This window comes from Globicephala melas, chromosome 3, assembly GCF_963455315.2.
Source record: "Globicephala melas chromosome 3, mGloMel1.2, whole genome shotgun sequence".
Taxonomy (NCBI): Eukaryota; Metazoa; Chordata; class Mammalia; order Artiodactyla; family Delphinidae; genus Globicephala; species Globicephala melas.
This window is the reverse complement of record NC_083316.1, coordinates 2,938,294-2,954,882: the sequence shown is the minus strand read 5'-3', so window position 1 is coordinate 2,954,882 and position 16,589 is coordinate 2,938,294.

Genomic DNA, 16,589 nt, shown 5'->3' with positions numbered 1-16,589 from the left:
TGGTCCTATCTCCTGGCTGGGGTAGAGATTTCTGCCCATTTGGACAAATGTGTCTCTCCTCTCTTTCTCCATAGATGCCGCTCCATTCTCTGATACAGCTGCCAAGCCGTATCAGAAAACTCAAGGTCTGGAAGAGCCAGACACAGACAGGCTGCAGCAGCATCCCAGCCTCTGCCCTACACAGCGTTGAGCTCAGCTTTGCCACATGATGGCTTGTCTCCAGGCACACAAAGGCAACGCCAGCACCTGCCTTCACCACCCTCTCTGCTCCGATACATGAGGGAGAGGTGTGGAACATTCCAGGTTTAAGTCCACCATTTGTTACCATCAGAAACCATCAGTTCCTTCATCTGAACAACTGGACAATATTAACACCTTCCTCGTAGAGTTTACCTGAGAGAGTAAATGTAAATTCAGCAAAGAAAGGGATAAACAACGTGTCTTGTCACTATTACTGTTTGTACATGTGCTTCAGACAGTAGGAAACAAACTCCAAAATTCCAGCACCTTCAGGCGGGTGTGACATCTACAGGAAGTCTCTCTTCAAAGCCACAGCAAAGGACGCAGGCACATCAAATGACAGGGATGTTTGTCAGATGGTCAATGCAGGTTGCACTAGCTGGGTCTGGTCCCAAACAATCACACGTGATAGAACAGTCACAACCTCTTCCGAGCTCATGGTTTCCCAGGCACTTTGCCTACACCCCCTTTGAGAGCTCCCAGCAGTGGTCGCTCCAGTGTCTTAACCTCCAGGTGGATGCTGCTGGCACCACGTGGGTGCTCTTGGGGTCTGGCCACCAGTTCTTGAGCTTCCCCTACATTGACAATGGCAGGGGCTGTGTGTGCCTGACCTGAACTTCTGAGTCATTGCCAAACATACGGAATGATACATGTCAATGAAGTCAGTGGGACAGATCTTACTCGCAACCCCTCTCTCCCCAGTCCAACTAGAAAACAATAGCTGCAAAACGGTGGCAGCCAAAAGCCATTCCGGTGGACCACTGTGCTCAGAAGACCATGACAATATTAACTAGGTAATGGACACGGACAAGCCCTCAGGACGAAGACCGCATGGGGCCATCCAGGGGAACAACCATTATCGCTGAAATGAGATAATTATTATGGGGGAAAGCACCGCTGTCTGTTAAGGTTTTGCCCGCTCCTTGCTAATGGGGGTGGTGATGGTGACTTCAGTCCGTAGCACAGGTTTGGGTACATCTGTAAAGTTCCAGTTGTCCTATAAGAGTTGAGTTTAGAATCCGGTAAAACTCTCCCAGAGCCTTCTTTCCCTGGGATGTGCTGGTCAGCTCCCACTGCCCACCTGCTGCCCTTGCTTTGCGTGTTTGTTGATTGTACATGACGATACATCACCACTTGTACCTGTAACTAAAGTGTCTTGTTCCCCTCTGGGCAGCCCTCCTGAGACCCGGACAGGGCAGAAGTGCCCCTTCTACACCTGTCAGCCTTCCATCTGTGTTGGGAAGGCAGTTTCTCATCCAGTTAGCTGGGCCGAGGGTGTGCTGACCTGAGTGTCCTCAGCCCTATCCCCAACTCCCCTCTTCCCCCGTCCTCCTAGGTCACCTACGGGATCTGGGGTGGGACTGAAGGCCCTCACACAGCCCCCAGCTCGCCTCTTCTCAGTCAGCATCACGGGAAGCTCGCTCCATGCTTCCCTCACATGGAACTCACATTTATTTTTGAAAGTAAAGAAAAAGGAATGAATAATGAATAGGAACTATCTTTCCTTCTTCACCTTTCTGCTCTGAGGATCACGATGCCCCTGGAGGAAGAGTGGCTGCCTCTGAAGATCGTGATGAAGAAATTGGGAACAGAGGCAGGAGAAAGACGTTCCCCCACCCTCACTCCACCACCCCGCTTAGTGCACATGGTAGGACTGTGATTTTGTTTTTGTTTTTACTGTGCTTCCCTGCACTGAGCCCGGTGTCTCCCTCTGTTAAAGAGAAGTGTCAGTACTTCACCTGTAGGATTGTTTAAGTGTTTTCATACGTAAATTATTTTCTGATGGTAAGAGTTCACTTTTTGAAGATCCAGTAACACATTCAAGGTGATAAGACATTTTTGTTTCCTGAATTGCCAGCCAGGTGACACCCAACAGTACCTAACTCATTAAGGTTCAGCTTTGATATTGCAAACACGTGGCTTCTTAAGAGAAGATATAAAAATGGTGAGAAAAGAGGGTCAGAATTATAGGGAATCAACATTTTTGGAGTCCCATGCTTGCTATGCATACACAGGATCAGGCTGCAGACGAGTGAAACACCGTTTAACCTGCGGATCCAGGAAGTGACAGAAGCTCTCATCTTGGAGATGAGAGGCTGCAGAGATTAAGTAACTTAACTTCTAGGTCTGTAGCAAGTGGCAGAGCCAGATTCAAGAACAGGCCACATATCAGTAACTTCTTAAAGAACTTATAAAATATGACAAATATGTGTCTAAGAATGGGTTCTTGATTACAGCTGAAATCTGATGACAGTGACAAGGGGACCTTTAGCAACAATAATCTAATGGAAATGGAAGGGAAAGAATACCAAGTGTCAATGCAGGTAGGAAACCGAAGGAAGAGCTTCTGGCAGAAACAGACCCAGAAGGTGAAGGGCAGGCTGGAGCAGAGGCTGTCAGGGATGGTTCAGGGCCCCAGTGAGCACATTCAGAGGAGGATCAGGCTGTGGTCCTGGAAGATCCATTTATTTAAAAAACACGGAGCATCACCCAGGTGCAAGCTGCATTCTTGACACTGAGGATTCCTCAATTAGCAAATAAGACCCAAACCTCCGCCACAAGGATCTTACCTCCCAGTGTCTGAGATGGATGAGTAAAAAGATGGATAAATAACACTCTGTCTGTTCACTGTACCAGTCAGCTCAGGTCACTGTAAAAATGCCTCAGATGGAATGGCTCAAACAGTAGAAATCCATTTTCTCACAGTTCAAGATGCTAGTGGTCCAAGGTCAAAGTTCCATTGGAGTTGAATTTCTGGGGACAGCTCTCTTCCTGGCTTTCAGATGACCACCTTATCACTGTGCCCTCACAGGGCTTGTCCTCAGGGCACACCTGGAGAGCTAGCTCTCTACTTCCTCTTCTAACAAAGACACTAATCCTACTTGATCAGGGCCCCACCCTTAACCTTAATTACTTTGTTAGTGGTCCCATTGCCAAGTACAGCCACATGGGAAGTCAGGGCTTCAACACAAAAATTGTAGGGGAAAAAATATTCACTCACCATAAAACATTTGAACAGGAATTGACCAGGATCTAGTCACTGAAAGAAGTTTAATAGAGAAAATCAATGTTTCAGAGACACAAATTAATGGTCAGGCTAGTCATTTATCGTTTGTAACTGTATAAAGTTAAGTTATCAGAAAACAAGCTGTCTACACCCTATCACCTACACCCCTTACTTCTATCAATGTTTGTTATAAAAATCTCAACTTCAAACAGTATCTTTATAACCTTTGTAAAATACTACTTGATGATACTGTCCACTTTATACCAAGAACACAAACTTAAGTTTGGTTCCAGGGAAAAAATAACATTTTGTCGAAACTTTTGGCATCGCTGTCTTTTTTTAGAATAGGAAAATGACACATCTCCATGTATCCATTTATACCAGCTCTGAAATTATAGAAAAAAGCCCTCTATGAAATGCTAAAATCTGAATAAGTCCAAGGATAAGAAGAATCTTGTTTTTTGTTTTTTTTCTTCCTGTTGATCAGAGTTTGTCAGGCAGGTACAATCCCCATCGGCGGTAGGGAGTAGATTGAAGGCATGACCACCTTCTTTGATGTATTTGCTCTTGTATTTATCTTCCACTTATGGCAGGTGATACCTCTTTTTTTGTTATAAAGTTATGTAGGCTGGTCCATAAATCCTTAATCTTTTGGCAAATAGGTAAAGAACAAATCAAAATACTGCAGTAATCTGTCTATGCCCCCACCCATTCACCCATCTCTCCGCTTATATTTCTGTGTGAATGGGTCAGGATAGAGTTCACACTCTGCTCCCCCTTCCTTGGGCTAAACACATTCCCACAGCCCTTCTGGCCCTGAGATACCAAGCTGAGATGAAGAAGAGGGTCTTTGGAAAGATGGAGGAGAGATTGACTTTTGCCTGGGGGAACAAACGGTGCTAACATCTGGAGCCTGGCATTCCTGGAGGTGATGGGGAAACCAGTGGAAAAGGAAAAGACCCGTCAGCTCCCTGCAGGTGCAAAAGACAAAGCGCTTCACCTTGAGATGTTGTCTGTGTCTGCAGATCCTGTGCCCTAAGGCAGGGCTGGGATGGTGCTATTCCTTACTCCTGTTCTTGTTTAGAGCACCGAAGCCCCTCTTTAGAGGGAAAGCAAATTAAAACCAGGGGCTGAGGTGTTGCCATACTCTGACGAGTGCTGGACTCGACCTTAGGGAGACCTGCAGGGGTGGAGAGGGGTGTGTAAGAGGGGAAGATGGGGCAGGGGCTCTGGGATGTGCCCCACAGCGAGCTCCCCATGACACTCAGTCTCAGACAATGCATGTCATGATGCAGACCTGCAGGTGGTCTTCCCGCGTGGTGGGTGCTGCATCCTCTCAGAGTGAGACTTGATTTCCCTTCTCATTTTTCTAAAGGCCCAGAACATATGTAAGGACTTGAAGATGAAATACACATGAATGAAAATGGGAAGAAGGCAGAAGATATAAAATAATTGACAAGGTATAGGAGCAGAAGTGGCTACTTCTTCAAAGAAACAATGCAACCATTGTCCAAGATCAAGACCCCTGGGCCAGCTACCTGCATCCAGTTAGGTGTGTGTTGATCATCCTCCATCCTGCTGTCAACCATCCAGCTTTTCCGACCTGGGAAGCCTGGAGACTCTGTCCTCTCCCAGTGGCCAGTGGTCTGGGCTCTGCCCAGCGATACCCTCTTTCTCATTATATCAAAAAAAGGAAAACAAAAGAGGAAGGAGGAGGAGGAGGAATTAGAGGTAGAGAAGGTGGAAGAAGATGGGGAAGAAAAAGAAAAGTCCTCGTAGGTCATGATTAAAATGTTAAAAATGGCATAATATCATATAAATTTTAGAAGAAAGCATGGATGGATTTATTTATTTTACAATCCCAGAGTGGAACAGACCTTTTAAGGTAAGGCACACAATCTAAAAGCCAACTTAATTATGTCCACATGTCAAACACCAGATGAAAAAAGTGACTAAAACAAAATTGAGTGACCAACAAATAAGTAGAAAAAAATATACTTTATAAGATCAATTAGCCCTGAAGACTTTTCAACTAATGTCTACTGGGGACTCACCCTGTGTCAGCCAAACTGAGCAGGTTAAATTGGTGACAGAAATTGGTATTGAGACCTGAATCCATAAACATAAAGCTGTGTCAGAAGTCACTGTGGCTATGGCAGTTGTAGAAGAGATATGAATTGTTATAATTCTTGAAAAAAATCTAATATCAAAATAATCATATTTTAAGTAAAATGTGCTGGGACTAAGGTCCCTGAGCACTCAGAGACAGGCAGCAGGGTGAGGTGGAGCTGTAGCGGGTTATTTCCCTCATCTCACTCAGGGTTTGCACAGAGTCTGTGCTGACAAATCGTGGCTTTCTTCAAGGGTTCTTCAAGGGTTGAATCACAATGGCCTCTTCACTAAACACAGGTCCCGAGCCTCAGCCGCCAGTGACTTCTGAGACCAGCACATGGAAGGGCTCGTCATGCCCAGGCCATCACTGATGGTTCCCCACCTTGTCTTCCAGATGCAAGAGCTCCACTGCCCTGGCTGCCCCTCCTGGTACTTGGGGGGCTCTGCCCTCATCTCCCAGAGCCCTCCTCTCTCCTGCCCTGCAGGGATGCTCAGAGATGGGTGCTTCTGTCTCTCAGTCCCTGAGGAAGGGTCCTCTGAGATGCTTCTCTCCTGTCCTGTGTTCAGTTTATTCCTGTTCTAAAACTGGACATTCTCAGCTACAAAATGAAAGATAAAAGATAAAATTTATTTTTTTAAATTATAGTATAGTTGATTCACAATGTTGTGTTAGTTTCAGGTGTACAGCAAAGTAATTCAGTTATATATATATATATATATATATATATATATATATATATATATACACATGTATCTATCCTTTTTCATTATGGGTTATTACAAGATATTCAGTATAATTCCCTGTGCTATACAGTAGGTCCTGGTTGTTTACCTATTTTGTATATAGTAGTGTGCACATGTTAATCCCAAACTCCTAATTTATCCATCCCCATCCCCTTCCCCTTCCCCTTTGGTAACGAAAAATTTGCTATGTCTGTGAATCTATTTCTGTTTTGCAAATAAATTCATTTGTATCATTTTTTAGATGCCACATGTAAGTGATAAACTCTAATTTGAAAAAATATATGCACCCTAATGTTCATAGCAGCACTATTCACAATAACCAAGACATGGAAGCAACATACGTATCCATCGAAAGAGGAATGGATAAAAAAGATGTGAGATATATATACATATACACAATGGAATATTACTCAGCCTTAAAAAAGAATGAAATAATGCCATTTGCAGCAACATGGACAGATCTAAAGATTATCATACTGAGTGAAGTAAGTTAGACAGAGAAAGACAAATATTTCTTTAATTTTTAAATGATCTCTTTTGGGAAACTATTTCCTCAATGAATGGACTAAGTAAAATTCAACAAGACTCCCACAGTTAGCAAATCATGCCAGGAAAAATATATAGATCATTTCCTTTCCTGTGAAATGTCTACATCTCCTCTCCACGCTGTGTAGAAAGGCATATATTCCATATCAGTACCACACTTCACTTAATGTCTCTTCTGAATAAGATAAGTAGGTCCCACACATTTCCATCCACATATTTGAAAAAATCCTATGTAGACTACTTTTTTTTAATTGGAAGGATCGCACTTAGAATATATCATACAATCTAGGAGATACTGATCGCACATTATCTGAAAAAACACTGTTATCTTCATGGGCCACACCAACTGAAATCATCGGAAAACACTATGGGAATGAGATAGATACAGATTCCATCAGAGCTATGGTTATGTAGCCTAACTATTATTATATAAAAGTGGTGACATGACAATGGATCCATGTCTTTTTACTTACAAATTGGTAAGTAAATATTAACTATGGTTCACCACTTAATTTTCATCATTATAATAGATGATAATTTATAGGATTATAGAACTAAAATGTTTTAAAATTTTATTCGCTTAGAGTTGAAAGTGTTTTGTGTGTTTGTTTTGCTAAACTGTAGCATATTCCTGTGTAGGACTGCTGTAGAGGAACTCGCTGTATCTACCCATCACCTCCCTATCCCGTGATGTGCAGGTACTGGAAAAGGATGGAAAAGAGCATGAGGGTGCGTGTGTTAGAACTTTAGGAGAGAGCACAACATGGGCAGAGCATGAGGCAACAGGGGTCGATCCAAGCTTCCCCATATGGAAGGAAGGTATTTTTATGGACATTGTTCATTCAATCACATGATTTTTTTTTCCAATTTAACTTTAAAGAATAGGAAGGAGGAGGAAGAGGGGGAGGGCTTGAAGGGGGGAGACGGAGGGGAGGAGAAGGAGACAGAGAATTAGAAGAATTAGAAGGAGAAGTAGGAGGAGGGAAGGGGAAGAAGAAGGAGAGAGAGTCATAAACTTTCCCCAAGAAGCTTCCCCTGGGAGTCATCTCAGCCCGGGCAGGTCCCAGGGCTAGTTTTGCTGCCCCCCCATCCCGACCTCATCTCCTGCAAATGCAGAGATTCTTCCATCTGCATGCAGCTGTCCTTGGCACCATGGGTGGTGTTTCATCTGGATCCCTATGAGCTCTCCCAGGAACTAAACTTTGATGCATTTGCCAGCCTACACAGCTCATAGCTGGAGCAAAAGAAGTTGGTTCCAGAAATTCGCTTCTGTGGAAAATGTCTGAAAACTGGTTAACTCTTCCTTGCAGTTCTTTATATGAGATGATGGTGAGTCTGGGCAGCTGCCCCTCAAACCATCCTCACATGGGGCAGGTGACCCTGCAGCCACTAGGGTGCAAAGCTGCTCACACTGCACGTGTCTTGGATTTTCTAAGCAATTTGAGTGATTCTGACGTGAGTGAAATATAGCTGTGATTCATTGCTACTCCTTTCTGAGTGACCAGAAAGCTAAGCTATGCAACTGATGACTTTTCAATTGCTTCAGCCCCATTTATCACTGTCCCCCCCACCTTTTCCATCTTTCTTTCTCTCTCTCATCCCAAAAGCAATAAATGAAAAACTACCCCTTGCTAAAGAAAAAAGGTAAGAGAAATAAAGAAGCCATAAAACATCCCCTGTGTTTTCAGTGTTTCACCTGTGTTAATTCATTAACATATGTATATATGAATTCCTATGTACATAGGAATTCTCAGAAAAAATCCTAACTAGTTTCAAACTATTTTTTCCATTGCTAATAATAGCTACTATAAGAAGAAATTCTGTAAAAGCTATTATTAGCTATGGACAGTATAAATAGACAAGGTTTATTTATAACATAATATTCAGAAACTATACCTGGGGGATAATTGCTTTGAGTATTTTATTGTCCTACAAAATAAAATGCCTTTGAAATGCATATATAAATAATGTAAATAAATTTCAGCTGTGGAAAATAAATAAAATTCCAACATTAACAAACAGGATTTTGAAGCAATGACTTTTGATTTATTGAGATGGTCAAAGAAAAAAATACAGGAAAGTCACAAAATTACTTTAATTTGGGCATTTTCCATAGTAATAATATTTTTGTATAAAAAATACATTTAATTCATGAGAGCTGGGTGTTTTTCATAGAGCTACAACTGTTATGTCTCTGGAGTTGAGTGAATCAATTTGGTACTAAAACAGTTTGATCAATACTCCTTTCTAGAAGAGCAGCCTGGGGGAGAAAGGTGAACTTCAGTTCAGGTAGAAGGAGGAGCTAATGTTTCAGGAGGTCTGGATTTTATCCTTAATTTCACTGGGAAAGATACATGCTATTCATTACTCAGAAGAAGTAATAGGTTGAAAGCTGGGCCCAATTATAGCACATAGTAAATCTATTTTATTTTCTCTTCTCTGAAAAGTTTAGGTTAACTTATCATGAAATTGTAGAGAAATCCTTGACATCGCAAGTGTTTTCTACTATGTGAGAGTTTAAATGGACCACGTGAGTGTCAGCCTTTGTCTGAGTGGGTGGGTGCAGGTGTCCAAATCCACATCCTCAAGCAGGGTGGGTTCCCTTCTATGAGTGGAAAGGCACTGACATGAAATGGAACACTGGAATAAAATACATGATTTTCATGGTCCTTATAAAAAGACAAATCAATCATTCCCAAAGTACAAGTCATAAAATCACATTATTGCATTAGCCTCAATAGTTAACAGAAGGAAACGTACACATCGATCTTGAGAAGAGCCCCAGGTCATTTCATGGGTTGCACATATACAAATCTGCACAAATCCGTGCCTTAAGAAAAGGACACACACGCTCACCACCGTCTATGTGAAACGTCTATTTATATCACCTTCACTTCCCTGCACTGGAACATTCATTTCTTAAAGTGATCCTCAGAGACTTTCCCATTTAATTGCTCTCTGCAGTGTAGGGGGTTAGGCTGTCTGAAGTGCCAGGTGGGTAATAAGCTAATAAAACACATTCCCCAGCCCACAAGTGCAAAAGCCTTATACAAAATGAAGGAACTGTTTTATTTTGTATCATGGCCCTTGTTTGGAGGGGACAGTGCAGATCTCCCCATTAGCAGAGACCTGACCTGAAGCAGAACAATGTGACTGACACAGATGACCTCCAGGAGTCTGGCAGGCTCAGGAATCTAACAGACCCTTGACTCTCAAAGACTTACCTCATCTTCCAGGAGAAGAACCACACCACGTGCTCACAGATGGATTGATTGGTTTGTCCAACGAGTGTAGCTCACCTCTGAAAATATTACATACTTCCAGATACGAAAGCGTTGAATAATATCTCATTTGCTTCTGGTTAAAACTTCTTTCTAAAACACAGGTTCCAGAGTTTTCTGTGATGGGTGTTCAAATGTTCCATCGGGACATTATTTCATTCTTTTTTATGGCTGAGTAATATTCCATTGTATACATGTACCACATCTTCTTTATCCCTTCCTCTGTCAATGGACATTTAGGTTGTTTCTGTGTCTTTGCTATTGTGAATTGTAAAATGTGCACACATTCTAAACACATTTCCTTCTTTAAAAATCCATGTTGTTGGGCATCCCTGGTGGCGCAGTGGTTGAGAGTCCGCCTGCCAATGCAGGGGACATGGGTTCGTGCCCCGGTCCAGGAGGATCCCACATGCCGCGGAGCGGCTGGGCCCATGAGCCATGGCCTCTGAGCCTGCGCATCTGGAGCCTGTGCTCCGCAACGGGAGAGACCACAGCAGTAAGAGGCCCGCGTACCGCAAAAAAACAAAAACAAAACAAAACAAAAATATCCATGTTGGATTTTCTTTTGGATGCCCAGGAAGTGTCTGCTCCATCTTTCTCTTGAAGACTCCAAAGCTGCCATTTGTAGAGCTAATTATTGAAGTTATTTTATTCTAGGAGAGGAAGAACACACTCCTGAAATTAAATAAATTAATTGTCAGGAGGATGTGTGTTGGACATAAGGATGACAGATGTCACAAGAGGGTTATTTGACATCCCACATGTAAGTTTTACACTGCTTTAAGAAATAGCATTGGTTAGTAAGAGCGGGTCACAGGCCACCTTGTTGACTGGCAGTTTTATGCACAAAAAATAGCCATTTACTTTGCAAAGCAATCCTGAGCAGCCTCCCAATCCTGGGATGTGTGATGCTGAGCTATTTTTAGAAATGATAATAGTGGCAGAATGACTCAGACCATGGGAATCATCCCTGGAGCGCATTTGAGGGAGACCTGGGTGGCACCCTGACAGCAAACAGGACCCTGACAATTTTGGCATATGCTAATTCCTCCACGCACAAGGGTCACAAAGAAAACCAGATCCTAACAAATGCGTCATCATTTTGCCATGATCACAGGGTTAAAAAAAAAATTGTTAGAACTATGGTAACGGCAGATATTGGTGATCTTGGATACATTAAGATGGAAAACAAAATTTATAACATGTCTGAAATGCCAGAGATATTTACATGTGAAAACAGAATGTCCTCTAGCTGGTGCCCACAGCAGAGCTACTAATGGCAAATGTATTCCAGGCCATTCAGAGCATCTTTGATTGACAGAGTAAAGGCATCTGAGCCATTTTCATGTCAAAAAGGCTGTCTTCCCTCCCCTCTCCAAACACAGTTTAGGGTTTTATCAGATTTCCCATGATTAACCTTGGTATCTGACGTTTAATATCCAGGTCATTCTCAATCACGTTGGGTTACCAGTACCTGGCAGACACACGTTCAGGATGTATGTAAAATTTTCAAGGATACTACCAGAAACTTTTCAAGAATTGGAATGGATAGGCAAAAAACAATGCTTAGATCAACCCTAATGTTTCATTTTTTTTCTCTTCTGAGTCCTCCGCTGAGTTCAGAAGGGTCTAATGTGCCTTGTAACCAACATGAAGGAACCTCATTATCATCCATTGGTCATGCCCATTATGTCATGCAACAAAAACATTTCAAGAAACTGGGGATATTAACCGAAACAATAGCAATAATCATCTGAAATCTAAAACAAAATGCAGCCTGGGATGTGTAACAGTGACAGAGGAAATTTCAGTGGTAAAAAGTTGTGAATGGTGTGCCAGTAGTTACAAATTCAAACTGGCGGGAAGCGGCATCCATTCACTTATTCATTCCCTCAGCCTCCAGCACTGACTGCCTAAGGCGATAGGGCCTCAGCGCCGAGCACGGTGGGCAGCGGGGTAGGGAGACCCAGTTTTTGCAGACGTCAGCACATGCCATCAGCGGGCAGGACTGTGCAGCATTACTTAGCACCGCTGGACTGCGTTGGTCTGGAACACATGTCAGATACTGAGCGCTTTCCACTGTTACCTCAGGTGGAGTCTGCAGGCTTTGCAGGTGCTACACCTGTTGCATCTACCCCCTGACACACCCCCTTCTCTGGAGGGCTCGGCTATGGCTGCGCAGCTGAGCTGCTCACCTAAGCCGGGCAGTATCCCTGGGACCCACAATTAAACGTGTGCTTCCCTCCTCTCAGACAGTCACACTGCAGCGGTGGGTCAGCTTGCAGCCACTTTGCAAGGGGACCAGCCTATGGTAAAGACAGGATGAAGTGTATTTGGAAAACTGCTTAATAATTATCCATATTTTGTAACACCCTTCCTTGTTTTGTGAGCTCATGATTTGGAACGGAGCAGCAAAGTGTTATAAATTCTACAGTATTCATAGAACAGGGTGGGCAGGGAATATGAGGATGTGAGGAATCATCCTCGGGACTACAGACATCATAACCATCAATAACACCAAAGTGGTTTAACACTGAGTCAGACAGAAATCCCTAAGCAGGTAGGTTCCGTTCCTATGAAGGTAACTAGATAGATATAAACCAATACTTCAAGGGCTGCAAAGAACTCCCTTAGATCCAGGGAGAAAGCAGAGCCAAAGGCTGGCCTCAGGATGGCGCTTTCCTGCTGAGAGAGCCAGTATCGCATCATGAGATGGTTGCTACAGACCAGGGGCTCACGTGGAGCCTCAGGGATCTCCTTGCCAAGAATGTCTCAGATTTTCTGCTGGCGATAATTCTCCGTTCACCCCAGGCAGACACGATTCCACTTTCATCCAAGATTCGAATGCCTCTTCTTCTGTTTTAAGCTCTTCCTTCTTCTCAGGCATTTCACTTCTTCCTCCACTGGCAGGTCCAAGCAAACATCAAATCCCTTCTAGTCCTTAATGCGTGAGGGGATTCTATTAACTACTATACATTTCCAGATTCCAAGTAGATGTCATTTCAGTTTTTAAACTTCTGTAAATTATCCCCTCGGGATTGCAATCAGGCAGGCAAATGATGGCACAAAGAATGAGAAGAATTCTCACCTTTGGCCTGCTAAAGGCTGTGGGTGCAGACCAGTACTGACCGTGCAGTGTGAGGCCTATGATACCAATCAATACTGGTCCTTCAGTATAATGCAAAAGATTCCAGTCAATACTGACCCTACAGTGTGAGACGGATGAAAGCACGAGTGACCCTATATTGTGAGGTAGATGATGCTAACCCTGCATGTGACACAGGTGATACTGACCAGCACTGACCCTGCAGGGTCCCAGGCAGGGCTCAGGATGCAGGATGGGCCAGAGTCCCACGTGAAGAAACTTCTGCAGGAAACCGGGTGTGACAAATGCTTTAGGTACAAAGCATTTGACCCAGCAGGCAGGTGAGGCTGGGTGGAGGAGGTTGGGGCTCAAGTCCAGGAGGCATTAGAGGCAGGTGACTGTCTGACTCCATCCTGGAGAGAGGATATGTCTGAGAGAGACCTCAGCATAATAGTGCTCAGAGTTAATGGCCTTAAAAATATTCAGTCTGGGGCTTCCCTGGTGGCACAGTGGTTGAGAGTCCGCCTGCGGATGCAGGGGACACGGGTTCGTGTCCCGGTCCAGGAGGATCCCACATGCCGCGGAGCGGCTGGGCCCGTGAGCCGTGGCCGCTGAGCCTGCGCGTCTGGAGCCTGTGCTCCACAACGGGAGAGGCCACAGCAGTGAGAGGCCCGCGTACCACAAAAAAAACCAAAACCAAAACCAAAACCAAAACCAAAACCAAACAAACAAACAAACAAATATCCAGTCTGGCAGGACGAGGTCATCCAGGAGCCCCTCCCAGCACTGCCTTCTCTGAGATCCACCGTTTCATTAATTCCCTAAAAAAATTCATACCAAGTTTCTGTTATTATTCCATGAATTCAGCAAATTCAAGTTATAGGGCCACCCTTCTTAGCTCCCAGGCCTTCCCAAAACCATGATCATTTTTCCCCCTCCCTCCCCAAAAAATTTGTGTGAAAAAAACTTTCCTTTTGCTTCTCTGCCTGTTGTGAGTTTCATTGTGTTCTATCTCAATCCCTGCACGCAAAAAGGAGTTGCATTTTCATCTCTCCTGCATGCATTCCAGGAATGTCCCTCCTCCCCACATGAACAGCACCCTCCCCCAGCTCCCCAGAAACTGCTGCCCTGCGTTGGCTGACCCCGCTGGGTGTCAGTTGTCACGTGGCCCAGCTCCCCGTGGGTCCTTAGCAGAGCCTTTGTTTGCGGTGACGTGACGGATGCGTCTGCACACAGCAGAGGGGTCTGGCTGCTCTGGAGTTTTGCAAGTTGCAAGCTGAAGGTGATCTTCGGGTGATGTATTGTCCCTGGGCATGTGGCGTGGGGCTGACACAGGGTGGGTGGTGCAGGGCAGCCCCCAATCAGAAGGGCACGGCCATGCCAGCACCGAGAGGCAGGCTCCCTTATCAGAACAGGCTTCACAAAACATTTCCATTTTTCTGTCTCTTAACCATCTGGACTTTTTATCAAATCTACTTTGTGAAGGTTAAATACGTAAATCTAAGACCAGGAGTTCGCAGCAAGCAGGGCGTGATACCTGTCAGTCTTTGCCTTATTATTCTTTGCAGTGTGTTTGTCATTTCCTTCGTGTGTTTGGGTTACAGCCTGCACTTTCCACCAATCGTGTTCATCATTTAAACAAGGAGAACGGGCGTTGTGAAGGAGCCTCATCTAAAAGGCATTATTATCCCCCCTGGTGTAAGTTGCATGACCTGTCTTGGGTTTCTAACTATACACGGCAGGCCATCCAGGGGAAGCAGGTTCTCCATAAATCAGGCATTTCAGACGTTATGATAACTTTTATTGAAGAGCAAATGGATTTCTTGACATTAGGCTTTTATACACACCTGTCAGTAAATGTAAACCGAGCTGCTTTCCCCCAGAGATAAAGCTGATTCAGCTCATGTGAGTACAGAAGGGAAAAGATGCTCAATTTACTGAATGTGGTCAATTTCTGTTACGCGTGAGCAATGATTTGAAAAGTCACAAACAGCAACAGGGTAGGTAATGTACCAGTATCTTATCCCTGGGAGGGACTAGCCAGTAACTATGGACATACTCACTATGGCAACAATAGATCCAAAATTTAAGATAATATATCATTTTAATTTAAACTCTTATTAGGATATTTCCTATCTTAAGTAGGCTACAGTAATTAGGTGTCAACAATCTGATACGTTCTGTTGCTTCTATTCTGCTTCAGTAATGCCCTGTCCGTCTACAGGCTTGCCAAACTTCCATCACCAGGTGTTGTGTAATAGGTTTTCTGTTATTTTTTCCTTGATCCGTACTGTTTTCCTTAATCCTCATATCTGTTTAGATGTCTGAAACATGTCTCTAAAAACATTTTGACATTTTAAAAACCTGTAATGATCTGTTTGCACTTTGCAATGTTTAACCATAAACTCTGGGTGGTTCAGAAAATATAATAGTGGAGGTTGATGTAATTTCTGAGAATCTAGAATTTATAGGTAAATGGATATTTGGAGTAGAAAAAATAATCTTCAAAAGTTATAAAACATCTACCTAGAATAAGAATCAGGAGTATTTTGTAATTGCAGAAAGAATCATATTTAAATTATAACTTTATTCCTATATGCAGACAAAGACATTACCGGGACTGTGAATGGGGTTTCATTTCATATATATATTTCTCTAGGTCACAGCAAAGATCATGGTTTTTGTTTTAATCAATACAAGAGTGGGGAAAAACTATGCAAGACTGATCCTCAATTATATTTTACAACAATTCAAGGACCTGGGAATAAAGATGTATATGGAAGCTGTCTGAAAAGGACAGAAGGTGTGTCTCCCCTTGGGGTTGGGACTACCTCCTTCGGGGTCCAGAGTTGAATACATGCTGCTTTCAAGGAACCTTCAGTGATGCCTGGAGAGAACACGGTGTCAGGAGGCCCTCTCTCATCTTGAGAAGCTACAGATGGTGGTCAGTTGTGGCAAACTGGTTTAGATTTGAGAGAGTAGAACGCCATCGATGTTAGTGTTAGCAAGGACCCTGGGCACATGTAAGTCCCAATTTCATGGCTGAAAACACTAAGCCTTGGAGAGGTTAAAGGGACCGTCCTCAGGGACAGCCAGGGAGTGACAGGAAGAATGCTCTGCTTGGTGGCATTTCTCTCTGATTTACCTTTGTGGCCCTGGGTTGCCCATCATTCACACACTCTGCACTCAGGCACAGCAGCCTACCTCTGCAAGACAGTCACTGGAAGGTCTTCAGAGCACCAAAGACCAGCTGGTGGTTCATAACACATGGACCGACTGATGGAGGGGTCCCTCTGTCTTGAGCTTGGGGAACAAACTTTCCCAAGAGTGAATTCAAAGTGCTCTGGTTCCCCCAATGCAGCTGAAATACTTCTTTGTGCAAGTTGGCCTCTTCTAAGCCAAGACAACCAACATTTTCTAGATAAGGGTTGTTTCAAGACTTTGCCTCTTTCCACACCGCTGGTTGTTTTGGTTTTTTGCAGGGCTTGCTTCCAAGGATAATCACAGAGGACAGCTAGTTCATCGGAACCTTTGATGCCATCTGCAGAGCTCCCTCTAATGTGGCACAGGCCCC